Source organism: Bufo gargarizans, chromosome 4 (assembly GCF_014858855.1).
Source record: "Bufo gargarizans isolate SCDJY-AF-19 chromosome 4, ASM1485885v1, whole genome shotgun sequence".
Classification (NCBI taxonomy): domain Eukaryota; kingdom Metazoa; phylum Chordata; class Amphibia; order Anura; family Bufonidae; genus Bufo; species Bufo gargarizans.
The window spans coordinates 325,406,804-325,430,995 of record NC_058083.1 but is presented as its reverse complement, the minus strand read 5'-3'; positions in this window follow the sequence as shown (position 1 = coordinate 325,430,995).

Here is a 24,192-nt window from a genome sequence, read left to right as displayed (position 1 = left end):
AGAGATGAGTGAATCTCTCGAAATTTATTTTGTGTTCAATTTGGTAAAAAAAAAATTGATTCGGGTCCCAGTTGATTCTACCCAAATCAGAAGTGCTCCAATTGGCCAAATTGATGTATGACACTCCTAGGTCTCCTAGGACTCATATTTTTTTCCCTCTTGTCTTTCTCTATTTTTTTAAAAAAAAATTTTATCTCTGCATGCCCCCGCCTGTCAAGCTCTGTTATGTAAAGACAGCAAAAGCTAACAAAAAATGACATTGACAAATATATAGATATGGGTAAATGTATTGTTGCTTCTGTTAACAAAAAGCCTGTTTAAAAAAAAAAAAACACAGTTGAATTTGGTATGCTTTTTAAGATTTAAATTGAAATCCGTTAAAAAACTCTACTATTAACGCACTAAAGTACGCTTATTTGGGCACTTATAAACTGTAGAAAAATTGCAATGGCTTTTTGAGAAACAGAAAAAGACGCAATTGGACAGCTCCTGACTGCAACCAAACTATACACTGCTATTGATGCACTAAAAAGGAGAAAAAAAGCCGGCTTATGTACAAAAATGAATACTGTCTCCTTAAAAGCTCATGTGTTTTTTTTCTTATGCAGTGATACACAAGAAGTTATAAACAGCTCCAGCTGTCCTGACTGAAAGTCACAGAGTGCACTAACTGGCCCTATGCTGTCCCTTATGATAAAAACCTGACTTTATACCTAGTAATTCAGTCTATCTAACTAAATATATCTTCATAATCCCAGTGTCCCTTTCTTGTGTGTCTATTGCAGATAAGACATACAGGTCCTGTCACATCTGTGGCCTGTACTTCAGAGCTTGTATACAGCTTGATAGACCAGCCAATATCCTCCTTCCTGATTGGCTGTCAGGCTAACAGCAAATAACTGCGTGCAAACCTGCCGCTGGTGTCATGTGATCCTTCATATTTATCCTCCCTGCCCTGTTTCTCTCACTAGTGTTCTGAATTTTAAATGTAAAATGGTGGGCACCATTTTGCAAGATTTGTCTAAAGAAAGTAGGTAAAACTTCAGATTTGTTTAGAAGAAGAATTTTTGTGAAATTTGTAACAAATCCGATTTGTTTAAAATCAATACATGTATCTCTAACTATAAGGTGTCATTGAAATAAGTGTATTTTCTGATCCCAAAGTACTTCTATGTTTTATACTTCTATGTTATGTTATACTGCAGTGGTCCCTAAACACTGGCCCGCAGACCAGTACTGGACCATGGATGATCAGGTACTGGTCCCCAGGGGGCGCTGGAGTTGAAGTTAAACCATTCAGCCTCAAAGCTGCTAGGCCTGAGGTCTATGAAGCAGTGCTACGGCACAGGATGGTCACGATTACATCATTGTGACCTCCTGTACCGGGTCACAGGTGGTGTGAGACATCAACATATGGCCAGAGACCAGAAGCAGGAAGTCGCAATGACACTCAGGACTGCCTGGAAGAGGCCTGCATCACAAACAGTGGGAGTGAGGGGGACATTATATGTAAATAAGTCACTGCTTGGGGGACATTATATGTAAAGGGTCAGGGCACTACTGGGAGGCATTAAAGAGGACTTTTCATCTGTTTAACCCTAGTCTAATGAGGGTCTTACCTTATTGGGCGGCCCCCACTGATGTCACTTTTTTTGTTGTTGTTCCCCGTTGATTTTGGTGCCTTATATTCTAATTATCGACTTGGTTATACTAGGCAGAGACTGGAGCGGTACTCTTCTCTCTCTGGCTGTGAGCACATCCAATCAGAGCGCACCACTCATAGCCAGGGAGGATCTCATTTAAAAAAATAAAATAAATGCGATGACATCAGAGGGGGCCGCCCTATAAGGTAAGACCCTAGTTAGACTAGGGTTTGGGTACTTTCACACTAGCGGCAGGACGGATCCGACAGGCTGTTAAAGAGGACCTTTCATCTGTTTAAGGCTTTCATCTGTTTAAGGCTACTTTCACACTAGCGGCAGGACGGATCCGACAGGCTGTTCACCCTGTTGGAACCGCCCTGCCGCTATTTAGCCAAGCCGCTGGACTGCCGCTCTGTCCCCATTGACTATAATGGGGACGGGGACGGAGCTCCGGCACAGCACGGCAGTGCGTGGTGAGAGGCCGCCGGACTAAAAGGTCGGACATGCAGTAATTTCAGTCCAGCGGCCTCTCGCCGTGCACTGCCGTGCTACGCCGGAGAGCTCCGCCCTGCCACCCATTATAGTCAATGGGGATGGAGCGGGCGGTCCGGCGGCACGGCGAAATAGTGGCAGGACGGATCCGACAGGGTGAACAGCCTGTCGGATCCGTCCTGCCGCTAGTGTGAAAGTAGCCTTAAACAGATGAAAGGTCCTCTTTAAACGTTAAAAGGACACTACTGGGGTCATTATATGTAAAGAGGACACTACTGGGGGGCATTATATTTACTGGTGCAGTGTCCCACATATGTGTGTAAATGGGACACTTCAAACATCTGAATATATATATATATATATATATATATAATCCAGAAAAGTAGGCGGCACTCCGAGAAAGATGACAAGTGAACTTTATTCACCCAGGTGGTGCTTTTTCTTTGATTGTGTTCCAGTGCCGCCATTTTTCCTGTGTATATATATATATATATATATATATATATATGTATTGAATTGTAATGTATGGTATTCTTTATTATCTGGCTGGCAAGTTCATTTACATCCATTCGCCCCTAGTAGGTGCTAGCACCACATAACATATATAGTGGGGTGTGTCTAGCTTAGAGCAGAGTAAAGGAGAATGTAGAGAAGGAAGTAGTGTGAAAGTAAGAGAAGCAAGTTCATGAAGGAGAGAAAGCGGCTAAAGTTACCATGTAGCTGTGTTCCTTTCCTCTGGGCCCTGATCAAGCCTGGAGAAGATAACTGCAGAAACCAAGCACCAGACAGTAAGTCTATACACCAAGATGCAGAGGGACTAGTGAGGGTAACAGGAAACTATAGCTTATGGACCTCATCAGCATAAGTGACCAGGAGTAGCTTTCCGAGTACCTGGACACAAATGGATAATTGATGCGCAGAATTGTCTTTATCACTAACTAAACCTTCCGGGTAGTAGTGAAAACCAAAAACCTTTCTAGAAGAGTTTCCTGCCAAAGAATGAAGCAGATGTGTTTGCCTGCTGTGAGGGGAACGCCCTTAAAGGATAACTGCTAAATAAATAGTTAATAGCATCTTTAGTGCCAGAGTGCTGTAAAGAGTGAACTTAGGATTAACACCTGGATCCTAGCCTGTAAAGTATCAGCATTAGAAGAATCCCTCCATTGACAACTGCCACTACCTGGTAATAGGATTACCAGTGAACTTATTATTAATTGTACTATACAAAAATCTTTCCATTGATGAACTGTACCACTCGCCCAGAGACTATTGATTCTTCAATAAATGTAAAACTGGTTTAAATTGACCTCTCATTCTTACTTCATCTCTCAACATTTGCACCTAACGGTGCTGGCGTCACAAACCAGGGGCCCAGCCGCAAAAGCACCTTAAACCCATTACCATCAAGGGCTGATGTTCCCTGCAACCGAGAGTGCCTCTGAGGATTTCATACTGTCTTCCCATCCACTGTACACCAGCCCAGGGAGGCATCTGCTAACCGTGAGTACATGAACTATTGCACCCATCATCCCACCCTGAGCCTCACATGTTTTCCCCTGTGGTTTGGTATGCTACACTGGGGCCTAAATGGAAATTAATGCTGAGTTGGACTGGGGTCTAAATGGGGATGATTACTACATAAGGGCATAAAAGGAAGCATTATTAGTAATTCAGTGTGTTCTGTGTGTCCAGTTATGCAGAAACAAATTGTGGTCAAGAGAAGTCATCTTAGTGATCTGAGCATGACTGAGAAAAAATGATTCCAGTCAGAGGAGACACCATCTGTAAGTTGCTGAGTGGGGGCCCAAACAGGATTATTATTACTGGGACCTAAATGGGTATGGTCATAGTGCAGCTCTGTTAATATTGGTAATGTTGGGCACTGATTCTGTAATATGCACTTTATTGTGTTTTGTTATGCATGTGATTCTCTCCTTCCCAACCATCCTTTACCCCCCAGTCCGCAGGAAAATTGTCTTGCATGAAAAAGTTGGGGCTTATGGCATTTTTTAAAATCTTGACCTATGTTATTGCCAGTATTGTAGAGGCAAAAGATATTTGAAAGAATAAGACTTCTGTAAAATGCTTCTTTGTATAACAAATAACTCATCATTGGACTTGACATAATAGATAAGATTGTATCTGTATGTAAATATTGTGAGAGATCATAAAAAATATTCTTTACTTACTTTATCCAAATCCTGTGATGGTGATAAAAAAAAAAGAAGGAAATATTGCTACATGGTGAATGCCACAGAGATCATTCTTTTATGGATTGTAAATACTTTTACATAGCACAATGCAACAAATGTTTTCTGGTTCAGACCTACAAAATGAAAAAAGTTACATTACATCAGAGCTTACTTTGCCAAAGCATTATTGCCGGGTTTGACATTTGAGACAGATAAGCTAAGTTCATCATGTTCATATTCGTTTTGAAATAGAGGAAGGCAAAAGCATGTCAATGTATTCTCATAGAGATAAAAGAACAAGAAACAACAGGGCCTGGACTCTCACTAGTAATAGATATCGTTAATTTCTAACGATAATTTGTTTCCCCTTAGTCCTAACAGCAGCACAGATGGGGTTAACTGCCCCCTGTGGACTGGTAGGACCGGCGGAATTTTTAATGAGCCCAAGAACCAATAAGCGATCTTCGGCTCCCTCAAAGGGAGGAGATCGCCCCCCAGCCCACTGTGTCTGTAACAAGCATAATGTACCTAGGGTGGGAAATTTGTGTGCTCCTGTTAGGACTAAGGGAAAACAAATTATAGTTAGGATGTAAGGGAATCGTTAATTTCTATCAGCAGCACAGATGGGGAGATAGCAAGAAGAATCCCCTAGGGAGGGTCCTCATGCCTGGCAGAACTAAGAACTGTCTGCCCAAAAGCCGAAAACTCTGCCACCCTAGGATCTATCCTATAATGGGAGATGAAGGTTGACTCAGAGCTCCAGGAAGCCGCCTTACAGATCAACTCTAAGGGGAGAAGTCTTCTCTCCGCAACAGAGGTGGAGACAGCCCTAGTAGAATGGGCCCTCACAAACTCCGGAGGATCTAGAGATTGGGAGACGAAAGCCTCCCTAATGGCTTCCTTGATCCAGCGACTAATAGTGGCTTTAGACGCTTTACGGCCTTTAGACTTACCGGCAAACAGGATGAGGAGATTCTCATCTATCCTGAACTCTCTGGATCTATCCACATAGACCTGGAGGCACCTCGAAATATCCAGCGGGTGTCTGGCTGGAGTATCAGAGGAGGAGGCTGAAAACAAAACTGGTAAATAGATTACCTGGTTAATATTTTGGAAGGTTGGAACCTTAGGCCTGAAGTAGGGTAAAAACTTCAGGAGTACTCTGTCCTGCAAAAAGATGATGTAAGGGTGAATTGCAGAAAAAGCCTGTAGTTCAGAGATCCTTTTGGCTGAAGCTACAGCCAGAAGAAAAACCACCTTTAAGGTCAAAAACCTTAATTCCACCTCCTCCAATGGCTCAAAAGGGGGGAGATGCTAACCCCCTGAGCACTACTGAAAGATCCCACTAGGGAATAGGTTTCAGTATAGTAGGCTTTAGTCTTTCAGCTCCCTTCAGGAAGCGTTTGATGAGTGGGTCCTGAGAATGTGGCCTGTTAAGGCAGGCCGAGATGGCACATATCTGTACTCTCAAGGTAGCTGGAGAGAGACCTTTATCTAGTCCATCCTGAAGGAATTGTAATATCGCAGGAAGGGGCGGATCTGCAGACGCCACCTGTTTGGAATCACACCATGACACGAAGATTCTCATGATTCTGGAGTAGGCCTTCTTCGTAGACTCTGCTCTGGAATGCGACAAAGTTCTCAGGACCGACTCGGAAAGCCCTTCTATGTTGGGAAGGGACTGATCAACCTCCAGGCTGTCAGGTTGAACCTGTGCAGATCTGGGCAGAGGTGAGTGTCCCACGACACCAGGGTCTGCTCCGGGGGGAGTCTCCAGTATTGTCCCTGACTCATCTGAATGAGCTGGGTAAACCAGGATCTCCTGGGCCAGAACGGTATGATGGCTATTACCAAGGCCTGATCCTGACGGATTTTCGTCAATACCCTCGGTATCATGGAAAACGGAGGGAAGATGTAGGCCAGAAGAAAATTGAGAATTAACGTGCTTAATTAAGAAACTTGATACCTTTATTAATAAGTGGGTATGAGCGAGAGTGGTCTATATACTCAGATGCTCTGATATAAAAGGCAAAAAACAAACCTCCTATTATAGATAGGTGGTACAATAATAAATCACTATAGGAACGGGGATGGTTGTGGGTGAGTCTGTGGGAAAAATTCTCTCCCTAGACAACCCTACAGAACTATGTCTTGAAGCACAGGGATGTCCCCTAATGGTGGAGACACCCTGCCCCCGTACCTAAGCCTAGATGTGGCCCTAGTGATGCCCTACTTAGAAAAGCTGGATCGGGAAATATTGATCCAGTGAAACAAAACAAAAATAATAAGTCTAATGTAAATTATATAAAGACACAACCCCAACGCGTTTCGGCTGCATACAGCAGCTCATCAGGAGGTGATGACAGTGTAGTCAACGTAGGGAATAAAGTAAGCAATTTTTTTTAATAAAAGATAGTGCTTAGAAGGATGAGATGGTACTTAGCTCCTTAGCATACTTGATGGTGCTGTGTATACAGATATGTACCTCTTGTCCGTATGTATGATGAACTCAGACAGAGGGGGGCCCTGTAGAAAGCACTGCTGGTATGCGGTCAAGATGTCATCCCGGGAAACGCTCTGGTCAACGTCTGTCTGAATCTGGTTCAGCCTGGAGCGTAGGAAGGAGGCAACTTCAGTGGCCGCAATGGATGTCGAGGCGGAGGCAGCGGCCGCCGCGTAACCCCTTCTCAGGGGGCACTCTGCCCTCCGATCTAGAGGGTCCTGCAGACTAGACCCATCGTTTGCTGGGACCAGAGTGCGCCTGGACAACTTGGCTATCGCCATGTCCACCTTGGGAATGGAACCCCACGATTCCACCAAGGGTTTAGCCATCGGAAACAAAAGTTTAAATTTCCTGGTGAGGACTGGACCTTTTTCAGGCTTTCTCCACTCTGTGCGCATCACAGAAAGAAGGGTCTCATCCGCCCTAAAGACACGCTGTGTCCGGCCGGCGAGATCGGAGGACTCCCCCATGTCAACATCATGGTCCCCCGACCTGATAGACTTAAGCAACTTCTGTGTTTTCTCTGGTGGAAAGAAACAAGAAGTTAGTTCTTCTTCTTCAGAAGATGACCCCACCGAACAGGGGGTGGGTCTCTCGACTGGTGCAGCCACTTCCATAGGAGCCTGGGAGGGTCCTGGTAGCCTCTCGTTAAGTAGGCTCCCTTTATGGAATCGTCCACAGAGGTATTGGTCCACTGGAACATTTCCTGCATCGTGGGTTCCGTGGCTGTTTGTGTGCGACAACTTTCACACCTAGAGTAAAATCAGTTGTTGTCCAAGGGTGTGTTACAGTCGTAACAGGCCAAGCGCTTTCTCTTGGCCCCAGACTTCCGCTGCTGATCCGAATCCCTAGGGGAAGCCATCACTGTAACAGAAAAAGATAGGTTATAACTCCAACAAAAAACACACAACGGTGCAAAGAGACCATATGGGACGCCCACCAGCACTTGAAGAAAATAGAGCTGGAAAAATACACAATAGCAATGAAAATATGCCAAGCGCGGGGGACTCTGGAGCTAGCTTGTCAAAGCAACGCAACCAGAGACTGAATGACAGGCTCTGGGAGTTTAAGAAGGGAAAGCTCTGCCCCCTGGGTGGGACTGCCACTGAGAACTACGCCCAGAATTCTAACCCTCTAATGGAGCCTTATTATAGGCTCAGACCTTCACATACACATCTCTAACAATCGTAGACTGTGCAAGATGTCCCCTGGAAGAAAACAGACTGTGCGGTGAGGAGAAAAATCCCGCGCCGCCGGAGAAATAGAGAAACCGGAAGTGACGTTGCGCACATGCGCGTCACTTCCAGAAGATGGCGGCGCCCAGGGCGCCGACACTAGAGCGGCAAGAACAGACGCGGCACAGCTGCGTCTCCGAAACCAGCGCGGAGGAAGAGGGGGGGGAACCACCCCCCCAGGTACAAATAAAAAAATAAGCATGCGCTTTAAAATATAGCGCCGCAATAAGAGAAAAGAAAGAGGCAGATGGGCAATCTCTTTAGAAAGAGAGAGCTCCCCTCCACTGCACACTTCAGCTCCCCAAAAGGGAAGCCTCACGCCAGTCCACCTGTCCAAAGGACAGAAAAAGACACGGTGGGCTGGGGGGCGATCTCCTTCCTTTGAGGGAGCTGAAGATCCCCTTTTGGTTCTTGGGCTCATTAAAAATTCTGCCGGTCCTACCAGTCCACAGGGGGCAGTTAATCCCATCTGTGCTGCTGGTAGGACGTAAGGGAATGCTGTATTGAACTCAGTGGATACTCATCTATCAGTTGTGCTAAATATTGCATGAAATGGCGAGATATCCTAGGCTGGTGGTGTCGACAACCAACAGTCTTTAGTAGGTGTCTCCAGTTCAGATCACTTGAGGAGTATTTCTCTATAGTGCTGCCAAAACAAACCCTCAAATGTAGACTTCTGAGGTCATGAAGGAATATTTAAAAGTTTTATTACCCACAAAAGCACCCCAACCGTTATCATGCGAGAGAGAGTAACTAAACTTTTACACTAACACTTAATATGTTGTCTCTAACTTCCTAAAAAATCATTTTCTAATATACTTTATTTATTAGTTTTCTATTTTTACCGTACTTTTTCATCCCTAAAGCGCACCATTCACTGGTGCACTAAAACTCTGTTCTCGCTACACCACTGAGCTGTCAGCGGTGTACGGATTCCGAATACTCATTTTATGAATGGGGCCGCAGCAGCGCAGGGAGTACGGGCAAGAGGTTTCATGACTGCTCCTGCCCGTGCTCCCTGGACTATTACTAACTGCTGGCATAGCACATGGCTACCCGGTACCCATCTACTATGCCCGGATTAGCTGAGCAGAGCAGGCTCCTGCCTGTGCCTGCTCCACTCAGCTAAGAGAGCTGACATGAGTGGAGCAGGCAGAAGCAGGAGTACATGGGTACCCATGTGTTATGCCAGCAGTTAGTGATGAGCGCTCCTACCTGTACTCCCTGCGCTGCTGCGGCCCCATTCATAAAATGAGTACTCCAGACTCCGTACAACGCTGACAGCTCAGCGGTGTAGGGAGAACTGAGTTTTAGCGCACCAGTGAATGGTGTGCTTTAGGGATGAAAAAGTATGGTAAAAATGCAAAATTAATAAATAAAGTATATTAAAAAAAAGTTTTTTAGGGGGTTAGGGACACCAAGTTAGTGTAAAATTTTAGGTACTCTTTAAAAATATGGAAATCAGAATGTCTGGATCAATTCTCTAAAGTAGTCAAGCACAGATCCTCGTGCTGGTGAATGATAAATTCAGCTGCACTATATCTGTCTGTACTGCAGATGTGTGAATTGATTTGTTCATCAGAGTTCTTGAGTAGGGATGAGCGAACTCGAACTGTATAGTTCGGGTTCGTACCGAATTTTGGGGTGTCCGTGACACGGACCCGAACCCGGACATTTTCGTAAAAGTCCGGGTTCGGGTTCGGTGTTCGTCGCTTTCTTGGCGCTTTTGTGACGCTTTCTTAGCGCTTTTTGAAAGGCTGCAAAGCAGCCAATCAACAAGCGTCATACTACTTGCCCCAAGAGGCCGTCACAGCCATGCCTACTATTGGCATGGCTGTGATTGGCCAGAGCACCATGTGACCCAGCCTCTATTTAAGCTGGAGTCACATAGCGCCGCCCGTCACTCTGCTCTGATTAGCGTAGGGAGAGGTTGCGGATGCGACAGTAGGGCGAGATTAGGCAGATTAACTCCTCCAAAGGACTTCACTTGATTAATCGATCGATCTGCAGCTGTGCATCATTGAGCTGCTGAAATTCAAATGCTCACTCACTGTTTTTAGGCTGCCCAGACCGTTTGTCAGTCACTTTTTTCTGGGGTGATCGGCGGCCATTTTGTGTCTTGTGCGGTGCTGCGACCAAGTGCATCCAAGCTGCGACCAAGTGCATTTAACCCTCAATGGTGTGGTTGTTTTTTGGCTAAAGCCTACATCAGGGTGAAGCTGTCACACCAAGTGCATTTAACCAGCAATAGTCTGTTTATTTTTTGGCCATATACTACATCAGGGGCAAGCTGCGCCCGTCACCAAGTGCATTTAACCCTCAGTAGTGTGGTTGGTCAAGCTGTGACACCAAGTGCATTTAACCAGCAATAGTCTGTTCATTTTTTGGCCATATACTACATCAGGGGCAAGCTGCGCCCGTCACCAAGTGCATTTAACCAGCAATAGTGTGGTTATTTTTTGGCCATATCCCAGTCTAATTCTGTCACTAAATCCATACCGGTCACCCAGCGCCTAAATACTAGGCCTCAAATTTATATCCCGCTAAATCTCTCGTTACCGCTGTCCTGTTGTGGCTGGGAAAGTTATTTAGTGTCCGTCAAAGCACATTTTTTGTTCTGGGTTGAAGTACAATTCCCAATTTAGCAATTTCATAATTTAGTGGTTCCTGCTATATCAGAGCTATTTGAAATCTATCCCTAAAAGGGTATATAATATTCAAGGTGCACATTGGGTCATTCAGAATAACTTCACACACACCCGCTACTGTGTATTTCCAAGTCTAATTCTGTCACTAAACCCATACCTGTCACCCAGCGCCTAAATACTAGGCCTCAAATTTATATCCTGCTAAATCTCTCGTTACCGCTGTCCTGTTGTGGCTGGGAAAGTTATTTAGTGTCCGTCAAAGCACATTTTTTGTTCTGGGTTGAAGTACAATTCCCAATTTAGCAATTTCATAATTTAGTGGTTCCTGCTATATCAGAGCTATTTGAAATCTATCCCTAAAAGGGTATATAATATTCAAGGTGCACATTGGGTCATTCAGAATAACTTCACACACACCCGCTACTGTGTATTTCCAAGTCTAATTCTGTCACTAAACCCATACCTGTCACCCAGCGCCTAAATACTAGGCCTCAAATTTATATCCTGCTAAATCTCTCGTTACCGCTGTCCTGTTGTGGCTGGGAAAGTTATTTAGTGTCCGTCAAAGCACATTTTTTGTTCTGGGTTGAAGTACAATTCCCAATTTAGCAATTTCATAATTTAGTGGTTCCTGCTATATCAGAGCTATTTGAAATCTATCCCTAAAAGGGTATATAATATTCAAGGTGCACATTGGGTCATTCAGAATAACTTCACACACACCCGCTACTGTGTATTTCCAAGTCTAATTCTGTCACTAAACCCATACCTGTCACCCAGCGCCTAAATACTAGGCCTCAAATTTATATCCTGCTAAATCTCTCGTTACCGCTGTCCTGTTGTGGCTGGGAAAGTTATTTAGTGTCCGTCAAAGCACATTTTTTGTTCTGGGTTGAAGTACAATTCCCAATTTAGCAATTTCATAATTTAGTGGTTCCTGCTATATCAGAGCTATTTGAAATCTATCCCTAAAAGGGTATATAATATTCAAGGTGCACATTGGGTCATTCAGAATAACTTCACACACACCCGCTACTGTGTATTTCCAAGTCTAATTCTGTCACTAAACCCATACCTGTCACCCAGCGCCTAAATACTAGGTCTCAAATTTATATCCTGCTAAATCTCTCGTTACCGCTGTCCTGTTGTGGCTGGGAAAGTTATTTAGTGTCCGTCAAAGCACATTTTTTGTTCTGGGTTGAAATACAATTCCCAATTTAGCAATTTCATAATTTAGTGGTTCCTGCTATATCAGAGCTATTTGAAATCTATCCCTAAAAGGGTATATAATATTCAAGGTGCACATTGGGTCATTCAGAATAACTTCACACACACCCGCTACTGTGTATTTCCAAGTCTAATTCTGTCACTAAACCCATACCTGTCACCCAGCGCCTAAATACTAGGCCTCAAATTTATATCCTGCTAAATCTCTCGTTACCGCTGTCCTGTTGTGGCTGGGAAAGTTATTTAGTGTCCGTCAAAGCACATTTTTTGTTCTGGGTTGAAGTACAATTCCCAATTTAGCAATTTCATAATTTAGTGGTTCCTGCTATATCAGAGCTATTTGAAATCTATCCCTAAAAGGGTATATAATATTCAAGGTGCACATTGGGTCATTCAGAATAACTTCACACACACCCGCTACTGTGTATTTCCAAGTCTAATTCTGTCACTAAACCCATACCTGTCACCCAGCGCCTAAATACTAGGCCTCAAATTTATATCCTGCTAAATCTCTCGTTACCGCTGTCCTGTTGTGGCTGGGAAAGTTATTTAGTGTCCGTCAAAGCACATTTTTTGTTCTGGGTTGAAGTACAATTCCCAATTTAGCAATTTCATAATTTAGTGGTTTCTGCTATATCAGAGCTATTTGAAATCTATCCCTAAAAGGGTATATAATATTTAAGGTGCACATTGGGTCATTCAGAATAACTTCACACACACCCGCTACTGTGTATTTCCAAGTCTAATTCTGTCACTAAACCCATACCTGTCACCCAGCGCCTAAATACTAGGCCTCAAATTTATATCCTGCTAAATCTCTCGTTACCGCTGTCCTGTTGTGGCTGGGAAAGTTATTTAGTGTCCGTCAAAGCACATTTTTTGTTCTGGGTTGAAGTACAATTCCCAATTTAGCAATTTCATAATTTAGTGGTTTCTGCTATATCAGAGCTATTTGAAATCTATCCCTAAAAGGGTATATAATATTCAAGGTGCACATTGGGTCATTCAGAATAACTTCACACACACCCGCTACTGTGTATTTCCAAGTCTAATTCTGTCACTAAACCCATACCTGTCACCCAGCGCCTAAATACTAGGCCTCAAATTTATATCCTGCTAAATCTCTCGTTACCGCTGTCCTGTTGTGGCTGGGAAAGTTATTTAGTGTCCGTCAAAGCACATTTTTTGTTCTGGGTTGAAGTACAATTCCCAATTTAGCAATTTCATAATTTAGTGGTTTCTGCTATATCAGAGCTATTTGAAATCTATCCCTAAAAGGGTATATAAAATTCAAGGTGCACATTGGGTCATTCAGAATAACTTTGCACACACCCGCTACTGTGTATTTCCAAGTCTAATTCTGTCACTAAACCCATACCTGTCACCCAGCGCCTAAATACTAGGCCTCAAATTTATATCCTGCTAAATCTCTCGTTACCGCTGTCCTGTTGTGGCTGGGAAAGTTATTTAGTGTCCGTCAAAGCACATTTTTTGTTCTGGGTTGAAATACAATTCCCAATTTAACAATTTCATAATTTAGTGGTTTCTGCTATATCAGAGCTATTTGAAATCTCTCCCTAAAAGGGTATATAATATTCAAGGTGCACATTGGGTCATTCAGAATAACTTCACACACACGCTACTGTGCATTTCCAAGTCTAATTCTGTTAGTAAATCCATACCGGTCACCCAGCGCCTAAATACTAGGCCTCAAATTTATATCCCGCTGAATTTGAATACAATACATTGGGCCAAATAATATTTTTGTTGTTGTGGTGAACCATAACAATGAGAAAAACATCTAGTAAGGGACGCGGACGTGGACATGGTCGTGGTGGTGTTAGTGGACCCTCTGGTGCTGGGAGAGGACGTGGCCGTTCTGCCACATCCACACGTCCTAGTGTACCAACTACCTCAGGTCCCAGTAGCCGCCAGAATTTACAGCGATATATGGTGGGGCCCAATGCCGTTCTAAGGATGGTAAGGCCTGAGCAGGTACAGGCATTAGTCAATTGGGTGGCCGACAGTGGATCCAGCACGTTCACATTATCTCCCACCCAGTCTTCTGCAGAAAGCGCACAGATGGCGCCTGAAAACCAACCCCATCAGTCTGTCACATCACCCCCATGCATACCAGGGAAACTGTCTCAGCCTCAAGTTATGCAGCAGTCTCTTATGCTGTTTGAAGACTCCGCTGGCAGGGTTTCGCAAGGGCATCCACCTAGCCTTTCCCCAGCGGTGAAAGATATAGAATGCACTGACGCACAACCACTTATGTTTCCTGATGATGAGGACATGGGAATACCACCTCAGCATGTCTCTGATGATGACGAAACACAGGTGCCAACTGCTGCGTCTTTCTGCAGTGTGCAGACTGAACAGGAGGTCAGGGATCAAGACTGGGTGGAAGACGATGCAGGGGATGATGAGGTCCTAGACCCCACATGGAATGAAGGTCGTGCCACTGACTTTCACAGTTCGGAGGAAGAGGCAGTGGTGAGACCGAGCCAACAGCGTAGCAAAAGAGGGAGCAGTGGGCAAAAGCAGTACACCCGCCGCCAAGAGACTCCGCCTGCTACTGCCCGCCGCCATCTGGGACCGAGCACCCCAAAGGCAGCTTCAAGGAGTTCCCTGGCATGGCACTTCTTCAAACAATGTGCTGACGACAAGACCCGAGTGGTTTGCACGCTGTGCCATCAGAGCCTTAAGCGAGGCATTAACGTTCTGAACCTGAGCACAACCTGCATGACCAGGCACCTGCATGCAAAGCATGAACTGCAGTGGAGTAAACACCTTAAAACCAAGGAAGTCACTCAGGCTCCCCCTGCTACCTCTTCTGCTGCTGCCGCCTCGGCCTCTTCTGCTGCTGCCGCCTCGGCCTCTTCCTCCGCCTCTGGAGGAACGTTGGCACCTGCCGCCCAGCAAACAGGGGATGTACCACCAACACCACCACCACCACCTCCGTCACCAAGCGTCTCAACCATGTCACACGGCAGCGTTCAGCTCTCCATCTCACAAACATTTGAGAGAAAGCGTAAATTCCCACCTAGCCACCCTCGATCCCTGGCCCTGAATGCCAGCATTTCTAAACTACTGGCCTATGAAATGCTGTCATTTAGGCTGGTGGACACAGACAGCTTCAAACAGCTCATGTCGCTTGCTGTCCCACAGTATGTTGTTCCCAGCCGCCACTACTTCTCCGCCTTCCCTGCACAACCAAGTATCCGATAAAATCAAGTGTGCACTGCGCAACGCCATCTGTGGCAAGGTCCACCTAACCACAGATACGTGGACCAGTAAGCACGGCCAGGGACGCTATATCTCCCTAACTGCACACTGGGTAAATGTAGTGGCAGCTGGGCCCCAGGCGGAGAGCTGTTTGGCGCACGTCCTTCCGCCGCCAAGGATCGCAGGGCAACATTCTTTGCCTCCTGTTGCCACCTCCTCCTTCTCGGCTTCCTCCTCCTCTTCTTCCACCTGCTCATCCAGTCAGCCACACACCTTCACCACCAACTTCAGCACAGCCCGGGGTAAACGTCAGCAGGCCATTCTGAAACTCATATGTTTGGGGGACAGGCCCCACACCGCACAGGAGTTGTGGCGGGGTATAGAACAACAGACCGACGAGTGGTTGCTGCCGGTGAGCCTCAAGCCCGGCCTGGTGGTGTGCGATAATGGGCGAAATCTCGTTGCAGCTCTGGGACTAGCCAATTTGACGCACATCCCTTGCTTGGCGCATGTGCTGAATTTGGTGGTGCAGAAGTTCATTCACAACTACCCCGACATGTCAGAGCTGCTGCATAAAGTGCGGGCCGTCTGTTCGCGCTTCCGGCGTTCACATCCTGCTGCTGCTCGCCTGTCTGCGCTACAGCGTAACTTCGGCCTTCCCGCTCACCGCCTCATATGCGACGTGCCCACCAGGTGGAACTCCACCTTGCACATGCTGGACAGACTGTGCGAGCAGCAGCAGGCCATAGTGGAGTTTCAGCTGCAGCACGCACGGGTCAGTCGCACTACAGAACAGCACCACTTCACCACCAATGACTGGGCCTCCATGCGAGACCTGTGTGCCCTGTTGCGCTGTTTCGAGTACTCCACCAACATGGCCAGTGGCGATGACGCCGTTATCAGCGTTACAATACCACTTCTATGTCTCCTTGAGAAAACACTTAGGGCGATGATGCAAGAGGAGGTGGCCCAGGAGGAGGAGGAGGAGGAGGAGGAAGAGGGGTCATTTTTAGCACTTTCAGGCCAGTCTCTTCGAAGTGACTCAGAGGGAGGTTTTTGGCAACAGCAGAGGCCAGGTACAAATGTGGCCAGACAGGGCCCACTACTGGAGGACGAGGAGGACGAGGATGAGGAGGAGGTGGAGGAGGATGAGGATGAAGCATGGTCACAGCGGGGTGGCACCCAACGCAGCTCGGGTCCATCACTGGTGCGTGGCTGGGGGGAAAGGCAGGACGATGACGATACGCCTCCCACAGAGGACAGCTTGTCCTTACCCCTGGGCAGCCTGGCACACATGAGCGACTACATGCTGCAGTGCCTGCGCAACGACAGCAGAGTTGCCCACATTTTAACCTGTGCGGACTACTGGGTTGCCACCCTGCTGGATCCACGCTACAAAGACAATGTGCCCACCTTACTTCCTGCACTGGAGCGTGATAGGAAGATGCGCGAGTACAAGCGCACGTTGGTAGACGCGCTACTGAGAGCATTCCCAAATGTCACAGGGGAACAAGTGGAAGCCCAAGGCCAAGGCAGAGGAGGAGCAAGAGGTCGCCAAGGCAGCTGTGTCAATGCCAGCTCCTTTGAGGGCAGGGTTAGCATGGCAGAGATGTGGAAAACTTTTGTCAACACGCCACAGCTAACTGCACCACCACCTGATACGCAACGTGTTAGCAGGAGGCAACATTTCACTAACATGGTGGAACAGTACGTGTGCACACCCCTCCACGTACTGACTGATGGTTCGGCCCCATTCAACTTCTGGGTCTCTAAATTGTCCACGTGGCCAGAGCTAGCCTTTTATGCCTTGGAGGTGCTGGCCTGCCCGGCGGCCAGCGTTTTGTCTGAACGTGTATTCAGCACGGCAGGGGGCGTCATTACAGACAAACGCAGCCGCCTGTCTACAGCCAATGTGGACAAGCTGACGTTCATAAAAATGAATCAGACATGGATCCCACAGGATCTGTCCGTCCCTTGTCCAGATTAGACATTAACTACCTCCCCTTAACCATATATTATTGGACTCCAGGGCACTTCCTCATTCAATCCTATTTTTATTTTCATTTTACCATTATATTGCGAGGCTACCCAAAGTTGAATGAACCTCTCCTCTGTCTGGGTGCCGGGGCCTAAATATATGCCAATGGACTGTTCCAATGTTGGGTGACGTGAAGCCTGATTCTCTGCTATGACATGCAGAATGATTCTCTGCTGACATGAAGCCAGATTGTCTGTTACGGGACCTCTCTCCTCTGCCTGTGTGCTGGGCCTAAATATATGCCAATGGACTGTTCCAATGTTGGGTGACGTGAAGCCTGATTCTCTGCTATGACATGCAGAATGATTCTCTGCTGACATGAAGCCAGATTGTCTGTTACGGGACCTCTCTCCTCTGCCTGTGTGCTGGGCCTAAATATATGCCAATGGACTGTTGCAGTGGTGGCTGACGTGAAGCCTCATTCTCTGCTATGACATGCAGACTAATTCTCTGCTGACATGAAGACAGATTCTCTGTTACGGGACCTCCCTCCTCTGCCTGGGTGCTGGGCCTAATTATATGCCAATGGACTGTTGCAGTGGTGGCTGACGTGAAGCCTCATTCTCTGCTATGACATGCAGACTGATTCTCTGCTGACATGAAGCCAGATTCTCTGTTACGGGACCTCTCTCCTCTGCCTGTGTGTGTGCTGAGCCTAAATATATGCCAATGGACTGTTGCAGTGGTGGCTGACGTGAAGCCTCATTCTCTGCTATGACATGCAGACTAATTCTCTGCTGACATGAAGACAGATTCTCTGTTACGGGACCTCCCTCCTCTGCCTGGGTGCTGGGCCTAAATATATGCCAATGGACTGTTGCAGTGGTGGCTGACGTGAAGCCTCATTCTCTGCTATGACATGCAGACTGATTCTCTGCTGACATGAAGCCAGATTCTCTGTTACGGGACCTCTCTCCTCTGCCTGTGTGTGTGCTGAGCCTAAATATATGCCAATGGACTGTTGCAGTGGTGGCTGACGTGAAGCCTCATTCTCTGCTATGACATGCAGACTGATTCTCTGCTGACATGAAGCCAGATTGTCTGTTACGGGACCTCTCTCCTCTGCCTGGGTGCTGGGCCTAAATATATGCCAATGGACTGTTGCAGTGGTGGCTGACGTGAAGCCTCATTCTCTGCTATGACATGCAGACTGATTCTCTGCTGACATGAAGCCAGATTCTCTGTTACGGGACCTCTCTCCTCTGCCTGTGTGTGTGCTGGGCCTAAATATATGCCAATGGACTGTTGCAGTGGTGGCTGACGTGAAGCCTGATTCTCTGCTATGACATGCAGACTGATTCTCTGCTGACATGAAGCCAGATTCTCTGTTACGGGACCTCCCTCCTCTGCCTGTGTGTGTGCTGGGCCTAAATATATGCCAATGGACTGTTGCAGTGGTGGCTGACGTGAAGCCTCATTCTCTGCTATGACATGCAGACTGATTCTCTGCTGACATGAAGCCAGATTCTCTGTTACGGGACCTCTCTCCTCTGCCTGTGTGTGTGCTGGGCCTAAATATATGCCAATGGACTGTTGCAGTGGTGGCTGACGTGAAGCCTCATTCTCTGCTATGACATGCAGACTGATTCTCTGCTGACATGAAGCCAGATTCTCTGTTACGGGACCTCTCTCCTCTGCCTGTGTGTGTGCTGGGCCTAAATATATGCCAATGGACTGTTGCAGTGGTGGCTGACGTGAAGCCTCATTCTCTGCTATGACATGCAGACTGATTCTCTGCTGACATGAAGCCAGATTGTCTGTTACGGGACCTCTCTCCTCTGCCTGTGTGTGTGCTGGGCCTAAATATATGCCAATGGACTGTTGCAGTGGTGGCTGACGTGAAGCCTCATTCTCTGCTATGACATGCAGACTAATTCTCTGCTGACATGAAGACAGATTCTCTGTTACGGGACCTCCCTCCTCTGCCTGGGTGCTGGGCCTAAATATATGCCAATGGACTGTTGCAGTGGTGGCTGACGTGAAGCCTCATTCTCTGCTATGACATGCAGACTGATTCTCTGCTGACATGAAGCCAGATTCTCTGTTACGGGACCTCCCTCCTCTGCCTGGGTGCTGGGCCTAAATATATGCCAATGGACTGTTGCAGTGGTGGCTGACGTGAAGCCTCATTCTCTGCTATGACATGCAGACTAATTCTCTGCTGACATGAAGCCAGATTCTCTGTTACGGGACCTCTCTCCTCTGCCTGGGTGCTGGGCCTAAATTTATGAAAATGGACTCTTACAGTGGTGGGTGACGTGAAGCCAGATTCTCTGCTATGGGACCTCTCTCCAATTGATTTTGGTTAATTTTTATTTATTTAATTTTTATTTTAATTCATTTCCCTATCCACATTTGTTTGCAGGGGATTTACCTACATGTTGCTGCCTTTTGCAGCCCTCTAGCTCTTTCCTGGGCTGTTTTACAGCCTTTTTAGTGCCGAAAAGTTCGGGTCCCCATTGACTTCAATGGGGTTCGGGTTCGGGACGAAGTTCGGGTCGGGTTCGGATCCCGAACCCGAACATTTCCGGGATGTTCGGCCGAACTTCTCGAACCCGAACATCCAGGTGTTCGCTCAACTCTATTCTTGAGCACTCGCCACTTGATTGACAGGGCTTAAAATCTCGCCCTGTCCTGCTCTAGTTAGTGGTGCTGCTTCGGTAGCTGCAGCAGAGCCTCTGTGCTTGTGGCGGCTGCTCAGAACAGCAGCACAGAAGAAAGATTTTTGGAGCCGGTGAGATGTCCAAACCCTGTCAATCAAATTTCAGGGGGGGAGCCTCTTGAGCAGCGGGGACAGTCCCTCACTGTTTAAGAACTCTGATGAATGAATGATTCATACAAATTGATTCGCTCATTTCCAGTCTGCACTATTACACATACACAAATAGATTTTTTTGTTGTAGAACTTTCTATTGTTTTTACCCATTGCAATGTGTAAACCAATAAGTTCTGTTCCTCTTGTTTATTAGCAGCCGTCAGCTTGGGCTTCATTGTCTCCTGAGAGTAAACACTGAATTACCAGATATTTTTAACTAGAATGATAGGAAAAATAGGCAGTCAAAAAGGGCACTTTTTTAAACATCTATCTTCACATTATACACAGTGGGGAAAAAGATAGAAAGACATGCCCTCCTGCCTTGTCTTTAGCGCTCATAAACCTACATAAGACAATGGGTATTTTTAAAAATCAATATAAATATTTTTGGGTAATGATTGGGTCCACAATGTATTTGAAATGTTATATTGGTCCCAGCAGTGGTAGAGGTACTTTATAAATCTCTTAATTTACTGTTAGCTCCAGCCTGTCAGTAAGAGCCACACAAGCAACTGCCCTTTCAGGGCCATGAGATTCCCATCAGAGACTCTGGCAGATATTGGCAATTGAAATGGCAAATTAGCTGTGGCCACAAACCAGAAGTGACAGCTCAAGTGCCGGATATAAAGGGTGTAACAATCTAATATCGCTAGCAATTGGCCAGACTTATCATATGGGCTAATCACAACAGAACCTGGGAAATAATAGCCTCCAGATGTTATTGCTTTGTTAACGCCTTTTCCCAGGAGACAGAAAGCTGAGTGAAAGCAGTTAGCAAACAAGGGGGTAGTATTGTAGTAATACATAATGACAAGTGGAAGCGAGGGTCACTTTTCAGAAAGCATTAATTATAGCCATTATACAATAAAGTTCTGTACACAGTGATTTCTAGACAAAGAATGTTTATTTTGTAAATGCATAACATTAATCTGAATGAAGTCACGTGTGAATAGCTATTGCTGATGACTGGCTATGGCTAAACATCTGAGCACCATGTCTCAATCTCTGTGAAGGTTCTCATTTATCCAGGTCATGGTATATATCTGTAAAGAATAAATCAAGGCAACTGGACGCACTGTAGATTTCTTGAAAACGTTTCACTCGTTCTTCCAAAGAGCTTTCTCAATTCTGAGTGATTGTACAAAAATTCTGGGAATAAATATGTAACTGAATCCACATCTGGTAATTATACCCAGCGTTGGGTCAAAGGTGTTGATTCCATTATCCTAATTGGAGTCAGTAGGTGATAAAGACTTTCCAGAAAAAGGTGTCAAGACAGCATTGTATGTGGCAGACAATAGATGTCTAACCCCCCCACCTCTATTCAAGTTTGGCTTCTCCATTTTTACGTAGATGGCCTCCATCACGCCTCGTTTGTACCAATCGACCTCCTTATCCAAAACACGTACTTGACTGTCTTCAAAGGTGTGACCTGTTCCTTTCAGATGTAAGTACATAGATGAATCTTGACCAGAGGTTTTGGCTCTTCTATGCTGAGCCATACGCTGATGTAGTTGTTGTTTTGTTTCGCTGTAGTTGTTGTTTTGTTTCTTCCTCATTGCACTGGACTGCGTACACAATGTTGTCCACCTTTGACCCAATGCTGGGTATAATTACCAGATGTGGATTCAGTTACATATTTATTCCCAGAATTTTTGTACAATCACTCAGAATTGAGAAAGCTTGTTGGAAGAACGAGTGAACCGTTTTCAAGAAATCTACAGTGCGTCCAGTTGCCTTGATTTATTCTTTACAGATATATACCATGTCTCAATGGTTAGTACTGGTGCCTTGCAGCAGTCCTAGGTTTGAATCCAACCAAGGACAACATCTGCATCTGTGTTTGCGTGGGCTTCCTCCTTGTACACCGTTTTACTCCCACACTCAAAATACATACTAATAGGGACCTTAAATTGTGAGCCCCATTGGGAAAGTGTGACGCTAAGGTCTGTAAAACTCTGCGGAATATAGCAGCGCTATATAAATGCGTAAAATAAATAAATACATCATCTAAACATGGAACCCAGGCAGTCAATGAAAACTATTGAATTAGCTAAAGGTTTTGCAAAAACAACTATTTAAACTGGGCTTTGAGACTTAGAGGACGTAAGCTTGTAATATACTGCCCAATATCTCGGCAGATACTTGCTAATGAGCATTCTCATGATTGATCGTTAGCAATCGTCTGTCCAGTGTAATACTGCCACTGATTGCCCGATGAAACAGCAAATGCTCGATCATCGGGCAATCTAAATCTTTTGACATGTTAAAAAATGATAATTTGCAGGTGGCAGATTGTGATGTCTAATAATGATCTGTCGCCAGCAAACCACTATGCAGCATGGGGATGAGAGATGGCATAGCAATCACTCCTTCCAATGCTGCAGAGGAGATCTCTGCATGTAATAGCTAGCGAGCAGGCGATTGCCATAAAGGAACACTTATCCCAATATCAGGTTGTGTAATACTGCCTTAAGTGTTCTCCTTGCAATTAAATGTATCTTATATTTAGATATATACAAAAGAAAATTTGCTTTGTTGTCATGGGGCCCCATACAAACATTAGTATGGGCATGCATCAGTCACTTCCATGAAATGTAGAATACAAAGCGCATGCCTCAGATTTATTATGAACTTTTTTATTTTTTTATTAATAAATATGGAGCTTGTTCTGAACACTATATGGGGTCATTTACTAACCAGAAATATGCCTATATTAGGCATATTTCTGTAGCAGATTGCAGCACAAATGTCCTATGCTCTGCAATCTGCGGCTTTTCCCAGCTCATGCTAGGTCTAAAAACGTGGGTGTGATGTGGACGGGGAAGGGGACTGATAAATCTCCTGCTTCTCTTCTATTACAAAGCTGTCTGCCTACAGGCATCACTAGGGGGAGCTCCGTGCATAGGGATTTATACTGTTACTGTAATCATCTGTTTCCACTGTGTGGTGGCTGCATGAAAATGCAGTATTCTCTTGAAGAGACCCCTTTCCCTCAGGCCCCATAACAGTTGCTTGATCTCCCTTCTTTAAAGGTACACAACAAACATGTTTATTCTGTGGCCTGATAGATAGGTACATGATTTGGGTACTAGATGTAAATTGCATTGAAGGTAATCTTCATACTGTTGGCTATATCTGTGAGTTATTTGCCCCTTCTGGTCCCTAGCTGTGTCATGTGACTGACACCTACTGGGGGCACTAAATAGGGGCATTTTGTACTGGCACATATAATTACATTACCTTATTATTACTGGAGGAAAATAGAGGTGCCTTATTATTGGTGGAGACTCTGTAGGGGGCACCATAGGTGCATTATTACTACTGGAGGCATTATTATTATTGGAGGCACCATAAGTGACTTTGTTATTACTGGAGGCACTGTAGCTGCATTATTAAAAATGTGGGGCACAAAAGGGGCCATATTATTCCTAGGGTCATTAACGGTTTCCACTACTGATACTGGAGGAACTATAGGGGGTATTATTATCGCTGGGGCTCTGATCGGTAACCATGGCAACCAGGACGCTACTGCAGCCCTGGTTGCCATGGTTACTTAGCAATAGTACAATTGTAGAAGATTCATACTTACCTGCTTGCTGCTGCGATGTCTGTGTCCGGCCGGGAGCTCCTCCTACTGGTAAGTGAAAGGTCTGTGCGGCGCATTGCTAAAGAACTGTCACTTACCAGTAGGAGGAGCTCCTGGCCGTTCACAGACATCGCAGCAGCAAGCAGGTAAGTATGAATCTTCTACTGTTGTACTATTGCTAAGTAACCATGGCAACCAGGGCTGCAGTAGCTTCCTGGTTGCCATGGTTACCGATCGGAGCCCCAGCGATTAAACTGGGACTCCGATCGGAACTCCGCTGCCACCAATGATGGGGGAGGGGGAATGGGAGACTGCACACTGCCACCAATGTTACTGCTATAGAGGGAGGGGGGGGGGGCGATGGTGGTTGGCACACTGTGCCACCAACGATTTAATACAATAGAGGGAGGGAGGAGGGGCGATGGTGGGCCACCAACGATATTCAAACTGGGGAGGGGGGGGTCTGCCCCCTGCTGCCTGGCAGCCCTGATCTCTTACTCTTACAGGGGAATATGATAGTACAATTAACCCCTTTAGGTGCCGCACAATAGGACAGGTCATATTTTTTTGACGGACAGGATA